Raw genomic sequence first — 22020 nt, 5'->3', positions numbered from 1 at the left:
GTTTCCCAGGGAGCTAGGAAACATACCAGCTGACTCCAAGGACACGTTCACAAGTTGAAGACAAGACCAGGCTACCAAACACCTTGGGCAAACAAGAGGATAACACCAGCAGCAACCACAAAAACTGGGGAACAGTGAACGTTCTTATAGCCCTGGTACCCTCCTGAGGAGACAGATGGAAGTTCTGGTATATTCAAGCCCCTACCTTATATTCCTGAGAGTAAAACTCTATGAACCTTTGGTGGCCATATAATTTATCATCCATAATGAAGCAGTTCTGAACAACTTGTATGTGGAATCCAAAAAAAAACCAAATGGTACAAATGAACTTATTTACAAAACAGAAATAGAGTCAGATGTAAAAAACAAACTTATGGTTACCAGGGGGAAAGGAAGGGAGAGGAATAAATTGGGAGATTGGGAATGACATATACACACTGCTATTTATAAAATAAATAATTAATAAGGACTTATTGTATAGCACAGGGAACTCTCCTCAGTACTCTGTGTAATGACCTATATGGGAAAAGAATCTTAAAAAGAGTGCGTATACATATATATATAACTGATTCACTTTGCTGTACAGCAGAAACTAACACAACATTGTAAATCAACTATACTCCAATAAATTTTTTTTAAAAAAGTCAAGTCCTTTATGAAGTGTCTTTATTGATGAAAGTACAAATGGGTTAACAGTCTGCATAACTCACTGCCAAACCCAAGACCAGAAACTCATGTCTGAGAATTTCAATGTGAATATACCCTCATTTGATTTTTACATGAAACCACATAATTACAGGACTCCTGCATCTTTGGAAAATACTAGCTCTTCCTAATTGATCTTTTTCTCTTAATGCAGAAAATTTGCCCTTTTAAATCTTCCACTTTCAACTGTTACAATCATTTTTAAAGGATTTAAGCCTAAGCTATTAACTATGGCTTCAGAACATCAGTCTGAAAGATGGGAAGCAGAAATATGATTTATGTATAACACATCTCAACTAGATAAGAAGAAAACATTATCAAGTGTAATACCCACCACTGTTGGCCAGTTTATTTCCTAAGCCTTACTGAACCTAATCACCTAAAGAAAATTCTGGTGTTATATTTCTCATTATTTTCTTAAAATAAATATTATGTGGATCATTTATTTCAGATGGCCTTTAACATCAAGTTACTTTTCCTTTATGCAATGTGTGAATATCATCCAAATGACCTCATTAATCCTATTAAATTGGAGGGTTTTGATTGAGAGGCTTGAATAGCGAATGTTTTGTCCTTTGAAAAGAATAATGGTTTATTAATATCAGTGGCTCAGTTTCTGAATTAACATGGAGTGGTGTGAATATTTCACATATATACAGCTCATTAAATGGATAAACATAATCACCATTCCATACTAAAGTAGCAAAAGGTTGCCCAAAGAATAAAAATTCACTTTCTTATTTATCATTATCTTCCTCAGCCTTTCTCCTTAAATTCTACACATACCTTCTGGTAACATTGGTTCTCCAGTTGTTAGGAAAGTTCCACTTCTCCCTCATAAATGAGGAGAAAAAGTACCTTTTTACTTTAACTAAAATTTTACATGGTATTGTACAATTTTCAAAACATTGCTTATATGAGTTTGCCCATTTAAAATAGCACTTTGTGAAGGTCAGAAAAAATTAATTTTCAATGGTTCAATGTAATATATCTCATTGGATCCTTACAACCATCTTGTGAGAAAGATATTATTATTGTTGTTTTACTTATTAGGCTGATTTTTTTAAAAAAACATCTTTATTGGAGTATAATTGCTTTACAATGGTGTGTTAGTTTCTGCTTTATAACAAAGTGAATCAGCTATACATATACATACATCCCCATATCTCCTCCCTCTTGCGTCTCCCTCCCACCCTCCCTATCCCACCCTTCTAGGTGGTCACAAAGCACCAAGCTGATATTCCTGTGCTATGCAGCTGCTTCCCACTAGCTATTTTACATTTGGTAGTATATATAAGTCCATGCCACTCTCTCACTTCGTCCCAGCTTACCCTTCCCCCTCCCCGTATCCTCAAGTCCATTCTCTACGTCTGCGTCTTTATTCCTGTCCTGCCCCTAGGTTCTTCAGAACCGTTTTTTTTTTGTTTTTTGTTTTAGATTCCATATATATGTGTTAGTATATGGTATTTGTTTTTCTGTTTCTGACTTACTTCACTCTGTATGGCAGTCTCTAGGTCCATCCACCTCACTACAAATAACTCAATTTCATTTCTCTTTATGGCTGAGTAATATTCCATTGTATATATGTGCCACATCTTCTTTATCCATTCATCTGTCGATGGACACTTAGGTTGCTTCCATGTCCTGGCTACTGTAAACAGAGCTGCAATGAACATTGTGGTACATGACTCTTTTTGAATTATGGGTATATGCCATCATCAAAAAATCTACAAACAATAAATGCTGGAGAGGATGTGGAGAAAAGGGAACCCTCCTGCACTGTTGGTGGGAATGTAAATTGATACAGCCACCATGGAGAACAGTATGGAGGTTCCTTAAAAAACTAAAACTAGAACTACCATACGACCCAGCAATCCCACTACTGGGCATATTAGACTGATTTAGAAAGGTTAAGAAATTGACACAAAACCATTCAGTAAAGTGCATGCCCAATATTTAGGTCCCAAATCTTCTAATTCCAAATTCTTTTTTTTTTCCTACTATGATGTGTTAAATGCAATACATAGCTCAGGGCTTTCAAGGTGTCTTGTGCAGAAAGTTCAGGGTCTGAACAAGCGCAAGAACCACTGAGATTACCTTTATTTAAGTGCAGGAAAACAAATTATAAGGACAAGGAAAAGAGAAGCAGAAGGAATATACAGAGTCCTATTGTATTCTTGATCAGCTGGGACTATCAAACCCCCCTTTATGGGTGGAATCAATGCACAGAACTACATGGCCTCTCAGACCATCCGCTTTCCCTTTAATTTGTGTTTCCCTTTTTCAAAAATGGATTTTTTTTTCTAACTGATGTAATGATGAGGGTTACATCTAACTGCTGAGGGTCAGCTCTTCATAGAAAAAAGCCAGAATCATCGAATTCATCTTTTGAATGATCTTGATTCACACATGTCACTGGTCCTATCAACACACCAATGGTCACCAAGTAGAACCAGTGTCGATAACCTGCAAGGCAGACCTGCCAGCATTTTTAGGCTGCTTCCCAAGAATTCAGACTCACAGGTAGCAACAAGCACATAAAACCTGAGTGTTCAAGAATTGGAAAATAATAGATCTGAATCAATCTGACATCTTCTTCAAACCTTCTCCAAATTCTCAGTCCCTTCTCTATCACATCCCCCGTAATAGAAATCCAAGGCTGCACAGGAAAAGAAATGAAAGTTCAGATGCATCTTGTCTACTCAAACAGAAGACATCCTTTGCTAACTTGTCATTGTATAAATAACATACTCTCTTCCACTCAGAGACCCCTGCTCTGAAGAAATGTTAAGAGTGACCTAGCCTTTCACATCTGGACAGCACATCTTGGCAATGCAATGTGAGAGAATGGTCTTCAGAAGATGGAAACATATTTAGAACCCGCACATTACAGGTAAGTTAAGCACGAAGGGAAGACCTAAATTCGCTTTGTAAACTAAATTGGTAAAATATGTTCTATCGGGGTGGGGGGGAGGGGTGTGGGCATAGTATATATTGATACCCACCTACTCAAGAAACCTCGAAAATTCCAGAGTTGTTGAAGTGACAGACTCAAGATACAGAGAAAGCTGATAATTCTGAGCACAATGCGTTTTACTTCCGATTTTCATTTTTAAAGATGTGCTTGCCTGACTTTTTTCAGACGTGCCTAAATTTCTCTGCTCCTGGACCCTGAGGATGAGTACCACATGTTTATGGCAGGCTAAAGTGACTGCATCTTTGGAGGATATTTCCCTGTTTCTTATTTAAGGCACTAGTAATTAATCTGAACTGTCTTTTTTCAGACATAGAAGAACCAGATTCTCCTTTCCTTCCTGTCCCCTCCCCACCCTTGCAGGAGAAACGCGGAATGCTTTTCCTGTCATCATAACCTTCTTGGATTTTTGAATTGTATTTTCTGATGAATCTGTTAAAGCTTCAGGCAGTTTGAGATCTGAGGTATCTGAATGGCAGGAAGTGATTTACTAAGATATATCCCCAGAGAACAAAGATTAGAACCAATAGTGATTTTATTAATAATATGAACACAGATTTTCTACATATAAATCACATCAGCATATGTTTCTAGGCTCAATGCCCAAAAGCTTCCAATTTAGACTAGAAAGTAAAAAAAAATCACATTCAACAATCTTATATTGTAGATTTGATATGGAACTAGTGAATTTTGTTCAACAAAACCATTCACCTCTAGGGAAAAAACCTAGTACAATAAATTGACTAAACCCAAAATATTCTTACAGCAAATTGTTAAAATAGTTTCAAAGAAAAATCATGAAAAAAATAACATAAGAATGCTCCCATAAAACACAAGTCTTAGATTCATGCTAATATGTGGTGGGTTTGACATTTAATAATACATTTCTAGTTAATTGCTTTACCGAAATCTCCCTCCGGCCAACTGTCCGGATAATGCATTCCTTGCTTTTTAGTCAAAGAAGGGAGAAAGCGGGGGGAAAAAAGCCTTACATCTAGCCTTCTTCAAATTATTTACTAAAAAAATTTTAAGCAGCTCTGAGGTTAAGGATCTGAGCTCATTATTTATTTATTTAGAAACACGCATCTGGATCCTACTAGGTGTCAGAGACCAATAAAGCCCTGCCTGTCTTTAAGGAATTCACAGAGAAAATGGCATGTAAACACTTAGAATACGATGTGTGAGTGCTAGCTCCAGTACCAAACACTCCACAAACAACTCCGTTCAGGACGGTTCTCATCACCTCCAGAGATGAGGCAATTAATAATAGTGTCTCTGTACACAGGAAGCACAGGACTCTCTCATAAACACTTTACAGCGTTATGTTAAGGCTAGAGTTAACAAATCAGATAGATACTATTTGCTCCATTTCACAGATAAGAAACACAGCTTTACCTTGTACACTATTGGTGGGAATATAAATTGGTGCAGCCACTGTGGAGAACAGTATGGAGGTTCCTCAAAAAACTAAAAAGAGCACTACCATATGATCCAGCAATTTTACTCCTGGGTAGATATCCAAAGGAAATGAAATCATTCTCTTGAAGCAATATCTGCTCCCCATGTTCACTGCAGCATTATTCACAATAGCCAAAACATGGAAACAACCTAAGTGTCCACGAACACATGAAGGGATAAAGCAGTGTGGTTTGTAAATATAATGAAATATTATTTGGTCAGTAAAAAGAAGGAAAGCTTGCCTTTTATGACAACATGGATGGACCTTGAGGGTGATATGCTAAGTGGAATAAGTCAGAGAAAGACAAATACTATTTGGTCTCACTTATATGTGGAATTTTAAAAAGTGAAACTCACCAAAGCAGAGAGTAGAATGACGGTTGTCAGGGGCTTAGAGGTGGAGCAAATAGGGAGATGTTGACAAAAACTGCAAACTTTCAGTTATAAGATGAATATGTTCCAGAGATTTAAGATGGAAGTGTTAACTAACCTTACTGTGGTAATTATTTCACAATTGTATACATATATCTAATCATTACCTTGTACGCCTTAACCTTACACAGTGTTATATGTCAGTTATACCTCAATAAAGCTGGGTGAAAAAAACTTGCATTTCAATTCAAAAGCAGCCATAAATGATACATAAATTAATGTGTATAGCTGTGTTCCAATAAAACTTTATAGACACTGGAAAAAAAAAAGAAACACAAGTTCGGAATGTTTAGATCTTTGCTGTTCAATGCGTACAGTTTCAGTTATGCAAGATGAATAAGTTCAAGACATCTGGCGTACAGCATTGTTCATATAGCTAACAATATTGTATTGTGCACTTAAAAATTTAAGAGAGTACATATCATGCTTAACATTCTCACAATGATAAAAAAAAATTTTAAGGAAAAAGGAAAAAAAGAGATCTGCAGTACCATGGGGGGTGGACAGAAATGGAAATGAACTCAGTATCTCATGTCTCAATGACAGTGAAGGGAGAAAACAAATAGCAAAGTACAATGTCAATACCCAAAATTCAGTGTATTTTCTCTACACCAACAGTGAACTATCAGAATTGACATTTTTTGACTAATGAATTTTTTATTGAAATATATTTGACATACAATACTATGTTGGTTTCAGATATTCAGAACTGAAATTTTAAAAATACCATTTACAATAGCACACAAAAATGGAATAATTATAAATCTAGGAAAATATGTACAAATCTACGACCAGAAAACTATGAAACAGTGTGGAAAGAATTCAAATAAAATCTAAGTAAATGGAGAGATATTCTTTAAAAGAAAAAAGAAGATATTTAAATCAATTGTCTAAAGCCACATAGCTAATTGTCAGGAAAGCCAATACCTGAAGCTCCTCTGGCTTGACATTCGTGCTGACTTAACTAAGCTCTGTGCAAATGTCTCATTGTGGATAAACCAACCTTCAGTAGCCCTTTTGTTGTATTACTGCAAACTGCAAAATATTGTTTCACCAAGGGAAACTCTTACTGAATTCTCAAGACAATTTGCTTTTGGAAAATTATAACTCTATTCCACCAGAGCATAAATTATAATACATTACATAGTCTTAGGACCTAAGGCTCCATTTTAATGTGAGAGCTAGAAGTGAAGAACTTCTAAACACCTGGAAGTGCCTTTTTATCTTATTCTAGAGTCGCTCCCTTATGTATCCCAAGATATCTGAAATCTCTTGCAGCTATTTGAGCTCATGTAAAACTAACCCTGCAGAGAACCATCAGGGTTTGTAGCAGATGTTTAGAAGCAGGTTGGTTAGACAGTTAACTAGCTGAATTAGATGTTCAATTAGTTAAACTGTTAATTCACAGGTTCAGATGAGACAAGGTTTCCCTCAGTGGGTCCAGCCATGACTCAGTTCCACACTAAACCAAGCTTACAGATGGGATGGAGCCCATCATGTGACCCTTGGTCTCCAGTCACAGAAAAACTTAAGAGTCCATCTGACTGGGAGGCCTCCTTTGCCCTGCCCAGGACCCCAGGGAATCCAGGATGTCTTGGAGGCCTCCCTTCAACAGACCTAGACAGCCATCAGCAAATAGATCCACCTTCTATCTTGACTGGTTTCTTCAGAGGCATTTACAGATGGGTCACCTGTTCTCTTTAAATCCTATAAAATGTTTCTGAGTATACAGTGCAGGGTACAGCCACCATTTTCTAAATAATTACACATAGTGATTTCCTTACCTTGCCCTAAAGGGGAAAACGTACACACCTGCAGCAAATTCACTAAATGTGTGTTCCCCAATTATGCTTATATTTAGGACAATATATTCTTTTTCATGTCTTAAATATGGCCAAGTTAAAGCCTACATTGTTTTGGCTATTGAAGATACTAATAAGTGAGAGAAAAAGAATTTTGATTGGTTTCATCCCGTAATACTTTTAAGGGAAAAGTTTTCCTCCTATTAAGACAGGAGTATTACTTCAGTGTTTCAATTATTAGAGTATTATTTTCCAGTACTTTTTTCCTAAAGAAAAAACAGGTCTCATAGACCTCACCCTTCTGTCCCTTTCCACTAATAGTAGAATTATCAGAGGTTTAGTGTTTGATTTGGTAATTGAGTTTTTGGTTGTGCAGGTGTTGGAGGATGTAAGGATGATTCTAGCACAAAAACTGGTTGGTCCATTGATGGAAACAGGGATCATAGGAGGTGAATCATTCTGAGGTGAAGAGAATCAGAAGCAGAGAAAGATCTAGACTGGAATCACAGATTTGGGAGTTATTATACAAAAGATGCTGAAGTGGGCTCTAGAATTTCTACCTCCCCCTGCCACACACACATACACAAAACACAGGCCTGTCCTTGCCTATGTAGGTGAGGCAGAGACCTCATTCTGATCAGTGTGTTGGACAGATCTTGCAAAACGCTACATTCCTAGTTCATATATTTGCACCCTACATGGGATGGAGTCAAATGCATGTAGTCGTCCTAATTCAATTGTTCTCACCCTAAGACTAAGGCATACCCAAGCACATCTGAGAACAGGCTATGTGCACAAGGGCCAAAGGAGTCACAGGGGAAATTACCAAGGTTAATTGATGCTAGGTCCATTTCATGATAAGAAGCCAAAAAAGAGAGGAAGATTTCTGAATAAAATATGTGCCTGTTGTGCAGATTACCCTGCCAGTCTTAGGGACACATGCCTCATGTCCTAAGTTGAGACAGGTTTCTTAAAAGCAAAGAAACACCCACGGATACTCCATGGTGCTTTGAGAGCACAGATGGAGCCACGCTGGGGCAATGGCTTTCTCAGAACAACCTCTGTGCAGAGGTGAGCACCATGAACAAGAGCCACCAGCAGTCTTGGCATGAGCTTTGCCAAGCCTCACCCCTGCAGTAGGCATCCCAACTGGCAGTGGTGTCTTTTCTTTTTAAGATTTATTTTATTATTTATTTTTTTATTTTATTTATTTTTGGCTGCATCGGGTCTTAGTTGCGGCACGCAGGATCTTCACTGAGGCATACGGGATCTTTTGTTGCGGAGCGCAGGTTTCTCTCTAGTTGTGGCATACGGGTTTTCTCTCTCTAGCTGCAGTGCACAGGCTTAGTTACCCTGCGGTATGTGGGATCTTAGTCCCCTGACCAGGGATCGAATCCGCGTTCCCTACATTGTAAGGCAGATTCTTTACCACTGGACCACCAAGAAAGTTCCAGCAGTGGTGTCTTCACAGGTGAGAATTAACGATGATGCTCCCAACACAGACCCTAAAACCTTAATACCAGGTATCAGGGTCATCAGGAAAAACAATATGGCAGTCTGTTCTTTGCAGTGTGAACCACACCTGAAAAGGCGGGAAACGGCAGATGCCACGCAGCACCCAGGAAGCACATGAGAAATCACTCCATGTGGACTCCTAACACTGTGTAAGAGGAATTTGGGAATCTGGAATTTTCCGAATTTGTAGAGGTAGAGCCTATTTGTTACTTATTTTCATCTTAATCTTACCCTTAAGACAGTGTGACTTCAGAAGGACAAGTCAAACTGAAAAACAGGGCTACACAAGTAAAGTAAACAAATTTTATAACTCCCACCATTTCCCCATGCATGAAGAAGTATCTATATCCAGTCACCCCTCATAATGCAGAAGTTTCTGATTTTTTTCCCTAAGAAAATATTAAAAATGACATCACAGTTTCCTTTTCACCCCCTGGCAATGAAATGCTTACAGCAATTGCTTGTCTCTTAACCCCTCTTGTAGTCATATGGGCCCCCTTTTGCTTGAAGACAAGAAAGAAGAATCTTGTAGGATCCTGCTTTCTAATATTCATGGTTATCAGAAAAGAACATGTCCTTGGAGAATTCAAGGTAAACCTGAGACACAATAGCAGGCACTGTTCTCACAGCTAATTGGGGGAATCTGGATGGTGCCCAGGTTTGAACCACACAGAAGTAATTATTCCTTGCCCTTCACAGATAACTTTAGAAAAGCATTCCCTTACATTTATGAACTTTTCCCTCTGCAGCATGAGAAATGCAGGAATGTAGCTCAGCCTGCCTTGCTTAGAGGAGATCTGTTTCCCAAAATTGAGTGCATTTGTTTAACCTCGTTTCCAAAAAAAAAGTTGAAAGTTTAGCTCAAGATTTGCTTTTGGGGAGTGGAGGGATGGAATTTTATCAGATTAGTGGGAAAGTGATGGTGAGTGTCTGCCAAAGAATCATACTGCTTTCTTTTTCTTTAAAAAAAACAAAAAAAAAAACAAAAAAACCCCATGCTGATTTTGCAGTGGGAAGTCTGCCCATATGACAAATTAGTCAAGATGAAATGCAGTGGTTTGGCCTTTCTGGAAATTTAATTCTCAGGTTTTGAAAAATCTGGGGAAAACAAGAAATCTTATTGTTAAAGGACAGTAAATTAGCATAGTGGCAGCAACCCTGGTAAGAAAAGCTCATCTGCAAACAGGAAAGAAAGTTTGGAGACATTCTGAAGTGGAAAGGTTGCTTATAAAACAGCCATTGAAAATAACTACATGGAGATAATCTAAAACACGGAGAGAAAGAAGCACAGGAATAAGGGGAAGAATGAGGAAATTATGTCCAAGGAACTGAAAGTCCTGTACGGTTTTTATCCTTTGCTTCATTTTGCCCAAATGTCAGGACCCAGGTGCCTTTGGCTAAGATTTTAAACAGAGTTTAGACCAGAGTTAAAAACTTAAAGGTAAAAAATCTGAACCAAGGAATTCCTTGGCAGTCAGTCCGGTGATTAGGACTCCGTGCTCTCACTGCCTAGGGCGCAGGTCAGGGAGCTAAAATTTCATAAGTCACCCGGTGCAGCCAAAAAAAAAAAAAAAAAAAAAAAACCCTGAACCAGAGGAGAGAATCAGAAAAGAAGAAGCAAGGTCAAGAACATAAGAAGTGAGAGCCAGGTGGCCAAGCCAAGGTCAGGAACACTCAAAGTCAAAGGAAAGGGACAGAAAATCACCAAGTTCAAGCTCACTTTCTAAAAGAGGGCAAGGCCAAAGAGGCCAAGGAGTGCTTTAACACTGCCCTTTTCAGACTTTTCCAAGGAAACCCTAATGATGGAGAAGAGTAGATTCACAACCCCTAGAGATTCTGAGACATTTTGGCAGCATTTGTAAATATTATATAGCTTAAAAATTAATGGAAAATTTGCATTTTCCCCATACAGTAGATTTGTTGTTTCCAATATAAAGTTAATATAAGATCAGTTTCTCCCACTGAGCAAAACAAAGTGCTCAGGAGGACACACCATATGCAAAAGCACAGGAGAAACCCCACCCTCATGCACCTGGGAGATGAGAAGCCATGCTTGAGAAGCTCTGGCTCCACCGTTATCCTTGGCTGCACTTCCACATGATGCTGGACCCTCACCATCCCTAGGACTCAGGACGAAGCCTGCTTCATCCACAGCCATCAAGGTAGCCAGGGACTGCAGCTGTGTTTGCTACTTGGCACAAGGGGCGCCAAGTAGCAAGCACAGTTGTCTCAGAGACTTGTCTCAAGGCCACAATAATGTCTATCTGTTACAAAATATTTTTCCAAATGCCATGGAAGCCATATAAATGGGTCAAACAAAGGAAAATGTGGAGACATATGCAGCTGTAGGAGCACAGGGTACCAACTTCTAGCTGTCCATGTCCCTGACCCACATCAAGAACTCAACTTTTGAGTTCTTCGATATATGAGTGAAAAAGAAGATGTAGAATCTAAGAGCTAAATGGAAAATTCTTTAAAGGAGAAGAAACCAAGTCCAACAAAGAAGAAATAAACAAAAATTATAATTCACATCCTGACATATCAAAGCTATTTTTCGCAGATTCTCCATTTTAATAAAGGACAGGACTTCCCTGATGGCACAGTGGTTAAGAATCCGCCTGCCAATGCAGGGGACATGGGTTTGATCCCTGGTCCAGGAAGATCCTACGTGCTTACACAGCAGCTAAACCCGTGCGCCACAACTACTGAGCCTGCACTCTAGAGCCCACAAGCCACAACTACTGAGCCCATGCGTGGCAACTAACCGAAGCCCGCACGCTCTAGGGCCCATGCTCCACAACAAGAGAAGCCACTGCAATGAGAAGCCCATGCACCGCTACAAAGAGTAGCCCCCGCTCACCACAGCTAGAGAAAGCCCCCGCGCAGCAACCAAGAGCCAACACAGCCAAAAATAAATAAAAAATAAGTTTTTAAAAAAAAGTAAAGAACAAAGACAGCCTGGGTGTGGAATTAAGTTTGGGTGTGGGTTGCCCAGAAGGTAGTAACCCAGGCAAAGTCAATGAACAAAACTTTATTGGGGCAGGGGTGGGGGTTGAGATGAAGAGTTATTATTTAATGGAAAGAGGGATTTAGTTGTGTAAAATGAAGAGTTCTGAAGATGGATGGTGGCGATGATTGCATAACAATATAAATGTATTAATACTTAATACCACTGAACTGTACGCTTAAAAATGGTTTAAAATGTGATACACACATACACACACACACACACACAATGCAATATTATTCAGCCATAAAAAAAAGAAAATCCTGCCATTTAAAATAACATGATGGATCTTGAGGGCATTATGCTAAGTGAAATAAGTCAGACAGAGGAAGACAAATAGTGTGTGATCTCACTTATATGTGAAACTAAAAAAAAAAAAACTGAACTCATAGATACAGAGAACAGATTGGTGTTGCAAGGCGGGAAGTGAGGGGTGGGGAAATGGGTGAAAGTGGTCAAAAGGTACAAACTTCCAGCATGTACAATGTGGTGACTATAATTAAAAATACTGTATTATATATTTTAAAGTTGCTAAGAAAGCAGATCTTAAAAGTTCTCATTACAAGAAGAAAAATTTGTAACTACGTGAGGTGATGGATGTTAACTAGACTTACTGCTGTGATCATTTTGCAATATATACAAATATCAAATTAGTATGCTGTACACCTGAAACTAATATGAAGTTACGTGTCAATTATATCTCAATTAGGAGGGTAAATTTTATATTATGTGTAGTTTACCACAATTGAAAAAAAAATCTTTATGGGAGAGTGCAGTCCCAGGGAGCAGGAATAAGGGAAAGGGGAGGCAAAACCAGAAGGGAGAGAGAGACAGAAGAAAGAGGCCAGCGATACAGGGGGCTAGCTGCTCCATCCTGCAGGATTGTCTCAGGAACTTCATGAGGGGAAGGGAAAAGCAATTAACTCCAGGCTCCACCCTGCAGGTTGGACACTGTTTGCCTCACAAAGTAATCTCTTGTATGCATCTGGAGTACACATCAGTGAGAATCAAGTGGTTTCATTGCCTGAGGCAAGACACAGTTGAGCTGCACACGCATGTAACTGGTCAGAGCCCTATGAAATTGATTATAGGAGTGGTGGCTGGAGGAAGAGACAGATGAGGCCATAGGGACGTGAAATGATGTTCAGTCCACAGATGAAATACAGAAACAAAGGGAGACAAAAATACTCTAAGTAATGCTCTGATGCAATGCTAAGCAATGCTCCAGTTTTGAAATTATCATTAAATACACTATTTTACAACTTCTGATCATTTGCCTACCACCTTTTACCATAGCTACATACCACGTTTATAATTAACTGGATTTTTTTAACATCTTTATTAGAGTATAATTGCTTTACAATGGTGTGTCAGTTTCTGCTTTATAACAAAGTGAATCAGTTATACATATACATATGTCCCCATATCTCTTCCCTCTTGCATCTCCCTCCCTCTCACCCTCCCTATCCCACCCCTCTAGCTGGTCACAAAGCACTGAGCTCATCTCCCTGTGCTATGTGGCTGCTTCCCACTAGCTATCTATTATACGTGTGGTAGTGTATATATATCAATGCCACTCTCTCACTTTGTCCCAGCTTACCCTTCCCCCTCCCCATATCCTCAAGTCCATTCTCTAGTAGGTCTGCATCTTTATTCCCGTCTTGCCCTCAGGTTCTTCTGACCATTTTCTTTTCTTTTCTTTTCTTTCTTTTCTTTTCTTTTTTTTTTTTTTTTTTTGGATTCCATATATATGTGTTAGCATACGGTATTTGTTTTTCTCTTTCTGACTTACCTCATTCGGTATGAAAGATTCTAGGTCCATCCACCTCACTACAAATAACTCAATTTCATTTCTTTTTATGGCTGAGTAATACTCCATTGTATATATGTGCAACATCTTTATCCATTCATCTGTCGATGGACACTTAGCTTGCTTCCATGTCCTGGCTATTGTAAATAGAACTGCAATGAACATTTTGGTACATGACTCTTTTTGAATTATGGTTTTCTCAGGGTATATGCCCAATAGTGGGATTGCTGGGTTGTATGGTAGTTCTATTTTTAGTTTTTTAAGGAACCTCCATACTGTTCTCCATAGTGGCTGTATCAAGTTACATTCCCACCAACAGTGCAAGAGTGTTCCCTTTTCTCCACAGCCTCTCCAGCATTTATTATTTGTAGATTTTTGGATGATGGCCATTCTGACCGGTGTGAGATAATATCTCATTGTAGTTTTGATTTGCATTTCTCTAATGATTAATGATGTTGAGCATTCTTTCATGTGTTTGTTGGCAATCTGTATATCTTCTTTGGAGAAATGTCTGTTTAGGTCTTCTGCACATTTTTGGACTGGGTTGTATGTTTTTGTGATACTGAGCTGCATGAGTTGCTTGTATGTTTTGGAGATTAATCCTTTGTCAGTTGCCTCTTTTGCAAATATTTTCTCCCATTCTGAGGGTTGTCTTTTCATCTTGTTTATGGTTTCCTTTGCTGTGCAAAAGCTTTTAAGTTTCATTAGGTCCCATTTGTTTATTTTTGTTTTTATCTCCATTTCTCTAGGAGGTGGGTCAAAAAGGATCTTGCTGTGATTTATGGCCTAGGGTGTTCTGCCTATGTTTTCCTCTAAGAGTTTGATGGTGTCTGGCCTTACATTTAGGTCTTTAATCCATTTTGAGTTTATTTTTGTGTATGGTGTTAGGGAGTGTTCTAATTTCATTTTTTTCCATGTAGCTGTCCAGTTTACCCAGCACCACATATTGAAGAGGCTGTCTTTTCTCCACTGTATATTCTTGCCTCCTTTATCAAAGATAAGGTGACCATATGTGCGTGGGTTTACCTCTGGGCTTTCTATCCTGTTCCATTGATCTATATTTCTGTTTTTGTGCCAGTACCATACTGTCTTGATGACTGTAACTTTGTAGTATAGTCTGAAGTCAGGGAGCCTGACTCCTCCAGCTCCATTTTTCCTTCTCAAGATTGCTTTGGCTAGTCGGGGTCTTCTGTGTTTCCATACAAACTGTGAATTTTTTTGTTCTGTGAAAAATGCCAGTGGTAGTTTGATACGGATTGCACTGAATCTGTAGATTGCTTTGGAGAGTAGGGTCATTTTCACAATGTTGATTCTTCCAATCCAAGAACATGGTGTATCTCTCCATCTGTTTGTATCATCATTAATTTCTTTAATCAGTGTCTTATAATTTTCTGCATACAGGTCTTTTGTCTCCTTAGGTAGGTTTATTCCTAGATATTTTATTCTTTTTGTTGCAAAGGTAAATGGGAGTGTTTTCTTCATTTCACTTTCAGATTTTTCATCATTAACACTGGATTTTTTTTAAAATTAACTCATTCTTTTGATTTAATTTTTGGCAGGTTATTGAGGTATAGTCTACATACAGTAAAATTCACTCTTTTAAGGTGTGCAGTTTGATAAATTTTGATAAACACAGTTGTGTAACCACCACCACAATCAAGATACATATTTCTATCATCCCATAATTTCCCTTGGGCCCCTTTATTGTCCAAATCCACCCCTACCCACAGGCCTTGGCAATCACAGATTTCTGTCCCTATAAATCTGCCTCTTCCAGACTGTCTTTTAAAAAAGAATCATACACTATGTTACTTATACAATGGAATATTACTCAGCTATAAAAAGAAATAATGCCATTTGCAGCAACATGGATGGACCTAGAGATTATCATACTAAGTGATGTAAGCCAAAGACAAATAACATATGATATCACTTATATGTGGAACATAAAAAAAATGATACAAATGAACTTATATACAGAATAGAAATAGACCCACAGACATAACAAACATGGTTACCAAAGGGGAAAGGGTGGGGGGATAAATTAGGAGTTTAGAATTATCATAAACACATTACTGTATATAAAATAGATAACCAAGAAGGACCTACTGCATAGCACAGGGAACTATGCTCAACATTTTGCAATAACATATAAAGAATCTGAATATATATATATATATGTATGTGTGTGTGTGTGTGTATATATATATATATATATATATATACATATACATATTCCTGAATCGCTTTGCTGTACACCTAAACTAACACAACACTGTAAATCAACTATACTTCAATATAATAAATAGAATAAAGCCAACATTACACACAAAAAAACATACAGTATGTGATCTTTCTACTTAAATTTGTTTTCTGTTTATTATAAAGCATGGGTGTGATATGAGAGTCATATTGTAATACACATCAAAGCACATATACCATTACAAAAATTAAAATATATCACCTATACCATATCTTCTACCATCATTTGAAAAACACCAAATGGATTTGACTGGGCCGGGTTGGGAGTGAGTATAAACTAGCATGAGACCAAAAGGTGTGTGTGAAGAACACAGGTAAACATCAGCTGCTAGAAGGTATACAGTGCAGACAAAGGACATTTGAGCATATAGGTGGGCAATGGGAACAGAGGATCCATGAAGAATTGACCCCTGGAATTTCAGGCAAGTGTTCCTTGATTCAGATCCAGGGTTTATGGGCTATTTACAACCTCTGTGTGAACACCGGCCAGAACAGAGGAGCACTCTGTATTCAGAGCTTCTGGAACACGAGGTTGGTGTCCAAGAGAAGGACTCAAACTTGGGAAATAAGTCTGGTCTCCAATTAGTTCATTCACTCATTCAAGAAATATTTATTGAGCACTTACTATGTGCCAGGCACTGTTTGTGTTTCTGAGGGATACAACAGTGAAGGGAAAAAACAAGTCTTCAATGGAGTTTACATTCTAGACTTAGAGACAGATAATCAATCCATGAATATATAATATGATGTCAAACAGTGATAAATCCTAGGAAGAAAAATAAAGCTGGCTGAGGGGATACAAGTGGTCCTCTCTTAGATAAGGTGGTCAGAGGAGACCTTTCTCAGAAAATGCTTTTAAACAGAGACCTGAATGAAGAAAAGCAGCTGCTAAGGGCCACTTCTAGGATGAGGGTCAGTCTATGAGAACTTTCCACCAAACTCCCAATTCAGACTAAAACTCATTGTAAATTAAGTGTAATTAAGACAATTCAAAACATGCACAGAGAAAAATAAATGCAGGTATTTCTCTACTCTTCCTAAACCTAAATGACCATTTTGTTTAAGACAATATGACCCAGAAATTTGCCACTTTTGGCTATTGGGTTTACTGTTGCATTGTTTAACCATGATGTGACAAAACAATAAAAAATATAACTGGTTATTGGCTTAAGGACAAGACTACTTAGGCACTCATGAGCAGAAAGTCATAGGCTTTTAAGACAACCTGTATGGGATGAAACAACACAAAGACAAACCTGGTCTTCTGATAATGAGGCTCTGGGTGAAGTTGCCCTGAGAAGATTATGATGGCTTTTATCTTCCTGGTGAGTGGTGAGGGTGTGGGATAGTCTAGGACACAGGTTGGCCAATTACAACCTGAAGGCCAAATTCTGCCCTAAGCCCCTTCACTGGAGCACAGCCATAACCATTCACCCTTTCATTTATGTATCATCTGTGGCTGCTTCTGCCCTACAACCACAAAATACCACATACTGGGTGGCTTAGACAATAGAAATTTATTTTCTCACAGTTCTGGAGGCTAGAAGTCCAAGATCAAGGTACCAGCAGGGTCAGTTTCTGGCAAGAGCTCTCTTCCTTACTCATAGACAGCTGCCTTCTTGCTGTTTTTCCACATGGCCTTGCTCACTACATGTGTGTGTGGAGAGAGAAAGAGAGAGAGAGAGAGAGAGAGAGAGAGAGAGAGAGAGAGAGAGAGCGAGCGCGAGAGAGCAGTCTCTGGTATCTACTTAAAAGAGCACTAATCTCATTGGACCAAGACGCCACCCTCATGACTTCATCTAATCCTAATTATTTCCCCAAGGCCCAGTTTCCAAATACACATCACATTGGGGGTTCGGGCTTCAACATATTAATTTGAGGGGACACAAGCATTTGATATGTAACAGGCCATAATTTTTTAAATGAAAACCAATGTTTTAACCAAGTCTCATTTTATCAGTTAGGATTTTTTTTTTCAATCCATCCTCTGAAGAATCACAACAAACCACTTTCCAGAGTCAGCACAGAAAGTATTGAGTATAACTTCATCTCTCAGTTAAAAGTAGGTCTTCTATTAAATGTAGGAGCAAAGGAGGTCTTTTATTGCCTCTGAAAATTCAGTAAGTACTCATTTAGATCCCACAGAGCACATGGCACTTGGGAGATTACCACTTGGAATTCTAACTAACCTTTACTTTGCTGGTTTTTCTCCTTCCATCTCACTCTAGGCCCACAGTATAGTTCTCCTTATTCTTCATCAACTGGTAAATCGCCAAGAGATAGAAAACCTAATGGAAAAACACAACATAATCAAGAGCCCCGATGAAAGGTAATGTGGGGTGTTTTCCTCCTTGTGATCCAAATAGAGAAACAGCTAATCTTGCAATTGTGTTCATCTGCCTGTCTTCTAGACCTGCAAGTCCCATTTATCTCTAATAGCAATGTGGAGAAAATGGGTAAAAAATCTAAGTAGGCGGTAAGGGGGACTTGTGTTTGGACTGTATACCATTTCTTTCTTTCTTTCTTTCTTTGGCTGCTTTGGGTCTTTGTTGCTGTGTGCGGACTGCAGCTAGCGGGGGCTACTCTTCATTGCAGTGCACGGGCTTCTCGTTGCAGTGGCTTCTCTTGTTGCAGAGCACGGGCTCTAAGCACGCAGGCTTCAAGAGCTGCAGCGCATGGGCTCAGTAGTTGTGGCTCGTGGGCTTTGTTGCTCCGCAGCATGCGGGATCTTCCTGGACCAGGGATCAAACCCATGCCCCCTGCATTGGCAGGCAGATTCTTAACCACTGTGCCACCAGGGAAGCCCCTGGACTGTATACCATTTCTAAATTCTCATCTCAACAGCAAATTAAGACCAGAGAGGAATAATTTAAACTATTTATTTATATCATGCTTTAAAATAAGAAGCCAGCTGGAAAGATGGCAGCTTGAAGCCAGTGTGTCTCCTAATGTCCCTTTCTAAAGTAGTATAACAACTTGATCAGACAAGGCAATATGAATTGCTTTATCTCTTAGGGAAGGTAATCTGCCACTTTCTATTAAAAAGTAAAAAATGCCTACCCTCTCTAACTCAGGAAGCCCACTTTGAGTAAAGTGGCAATACATAAAGATCTATGTAGTAGTGCTTTGACTGCTGGTTATTTGTAATGGTTTAAGTATTGTGGAAGAAAATGCTAACCAAAGACACAATGCGTTGTGTTTGGGTTGACGGACAAAAATTGCTTTCTTTTAAATCTACTACAGTAAGAGATACCTAAGTGCATTGTTCATCTAACACCCCCAAGACAAAATGATTTGGAGTACAATGGACCTTAGGAAAGGTTTAATAAGCTTCCTGATGAATCATTTACATTAGCTGTTACATTTTTAAATCCTCATCGATTTTCACAATAACCACTGTTTTATGACCACCTATGTAATTATCTAAACAATGTTCCTAAAATGTTTGAAAGAACTAAGCTTTATAAAGAGTCTATACATGTCTACAAAATAAAGTTTATAGGAAAATTCTTGCCTTTTTCTCCTCATGTGTCAGGAACTTAAGAACAAATCTTAAAAGCACTTACTTTTCAGCTTCTCCTTAGCCCTGAGAATGGAGCTAGCAAGAACCTGATGGTTTAGTGCTCAACTTTTATTCTTAAAAGGAAAATTCATATTTCCCTTTTAAGAATGATTTCATATTTCTGAACTTATATTTCCCCTAAGAAAGAAGTGGATATACATTTCTTGTATGATGTCTATCAATTGGCTGAATAAATTGTGAGACCTAAATAATATGAAATATTACACAGCTTTATTTTTCAAAGTGAGTTTGGATCTACATTTATCACACCACAGGGAATTCTACATTGTGTAAAGTGAAAAAAGAAATTTGCTGAATTTCTTCAGCAAAGAAAAATGAGAGCATAGGCCAAAAAAATCCAGTTTAATACATAGAGTATATGTATGCTGTAATCCTAGTTTTAAAAAACAACCAAAAACAACCTCTATGTAGGTATATTAGGTATATGAATATATGTGTTCCATCTGTGTGTGTGTGTGTGTGTGTGTGTGTGTGTGTGTGTGTGTGTATCTTTGTATGGACAAAAAACGGATTGGAAAGAAAGCATTAATTCTAGGCTATTAACATTTGGTTAAAGCAGATGCAGCTAGGGGGAGGGAATACCGTAAAATTTTTCATTTTACATCTTTATATTGTTTAAATAGTTATAATGATCATAAATTACCCTTGGAAATAACAACAGAAAAAGTAAAAGTAAAAAAGGAAAATAAAGGGGGAGGGGAGCATAGATGGTGCCATTAAGTTCTTGCAAAGTTTTTTTTTTTCTTTTTTTTTTCTTGTGGGGTGATGAGAGTCTGGATGTGCACTCAGGGAGGACCTCTCCCTTGCTCTGCAAAAACTCTAGGAGGCAGGTACACCCATCTCCACTGGACAGATGAGCCAGCTGAGGCTGGGAGAAGCTGAGCCGTGTCTCTCTGCCTCCCAGTTCCAGTCTCACACCCTCCCCACACACTACATCACCAGCACGGGTTTAAACACTAGTGTAATAACTATCTGTGCAAGCCCACCTGTCAGGCACTATGCTAGGCACTGGTGGGGAAGGCTGGGGCCGCTCTTTGAATAAGTCCCAGATGGGCTCTCTGCAGGAAAGGCAGCCTTGCACGCACTCACATCCCACCTCATGCCCCTAATCTCTCCTCAGAGGCAGGGGCTGCAGAAAAATCCTGACATTTACTGAGCATCTACTATGTGCCAAGCCCTATCATAGGCGGCTAACACATTTGGGCTCATGTAATCCTTACAAGAATCCTCTGAGTTAGATTCTATATTATTCCCTTTTGACAGACCAGGCACAAAGTGGTTCAGTAACCTGCAGCAAGTCACACATCCAGTTAGTGGCAAACCTGGATTCACACGCAGCTATTCTGGCCCTAAGTCCCGGGGTCTCAACCACTATGCCCTAAGGCCTCCTCCTTTGGGACCCAGCTCCCCAAGACTCAAAGAAGGCAAGCGCCTCGTCCCCAACATGCCTTGCAGCCCAGTCCAGCTGTGACCAACCATCCTGGCTGCAACCCCCTCTGTGGGTTCAAGGCACGAGGGCCTTTCCATTTTAAAACCCAGAGGGATTGGTCATCCCAAGTCCGGGACTCCTTCCACTTCCCCAGAGTACGAATGGGACCTGAATGCATTTCCTCCTTCCATGCATATACGCCAAAGGAGAGACTCTCTACCGGTGGAAACGCAGGCATCGGCCACAGCGCGTCCCCCGCCCCACTCTCTGAGGCCCAGCCTCCTAGGTCGGACCTCTGAGCCACGACCCCTCACCTCTGAGCCAGCGCCCGCCAAAGGTTTCAACCGGCCGCGAGAGCACGTGGAATCGCCACCGCCCGCCCAGCGGAGCCGCCACCTACCTCCACAAACTCCCCCAGCAAAACTCGCTTCTGCGCCTTCCCTGCGCGCCTTGGGCTCACCTCCTGGCGGAAGTGACGCAACCGGAAGCCGGAGGCGGATCATGCTGGCCGAGGGGCCGTTGTCTGGGTGGTTCGGCTGCCGGGGAACCCAGGTGAGCGGCGCTGAAGGCGGAGGCAGCGGCAAGAGAAAAGAGGGCGGCGGCAGCGGCAAGAGAAGAGAAGGCGGCTGGGCCTGGAGCGGCCTCCTAGGGGAAGGTGAGCGCCAGGCCAGGAGGCCGGCCTCTCGAGGGCGTGCGGGTTCGGCGCAGTGGGAGCACCCCGGAACCCCGGCTGGGTTTCCGAGGGCCGGGCAGGGCATGGAACCACCGCCGCCCTCACATCCCCGGGCACCACGAGGGTCAGTGGAGCTGCCAGGTCAGGCGTGTTAACCCGCGGCCGCGCGGTGCTCTGGCTCAGAGACTAAGACGGATCTGGGGCCTCGAGCAGGGCCTTCCCCTTCGTGCAGCTCCCTCCGCATGGAAACCCCACCCGCCTCTTGCAAAGTTTTAAATGTCAATAATTTATTTCCAGTAATCTATATTGTTTCCTTGTTTTAGTTAATTTTTTAACTTTAGGTAATTGCTTTAATTAATTCTTTCCACTT

General features: G+C 39.9%; 1 long non-coding RNA gene across 1 annotated transcript in view; it reads right to left on the bottom strand.

Moving 5' to 3' along the window:
• LOC137227107 (uncharacterized) overlaps nucleotides 1-21440 on the bottom strand; it is a 98633-nt gene extending 77193 nt beyond the window's left edge. Inside the window, exons 1-2 of the long non-coding RNA XR_010944697.1 lie at nucleotides 21378-21440; nucleotides 18155-18253 (exon numbers count right to left, since the gene is read on the bottom strand). This is a non-coding gene — a long non-coding RNA (uncharacterized lncRNA). The remainder of the gene's footprint in view (nucleotides 1-18154; nucleotides 18254-21377) is intronic.
• Nucleotides 21441-22020: the final 580 nt, after the last annotated feature.

The sequence above is a fragment of the Pseudorca crassidens genome, chromosome 7, assembly GCF_039906515.1.
Source record: "Pseudorca crassidens isolate mPseCra1 chromosome 7, mPseCra1.hap1, whole genome shotgun sequence".
NCBI lineage: Eukaryota > Metazoa > Chordata > Mammalia > Artiodactyla > Delphinidae > Pseudorca > Pseudorca crassidens.
Note: the sequence above shows the minus strand (reverse complement) of the source record. Positions and strands in the feature narration are given on the sequence as shown.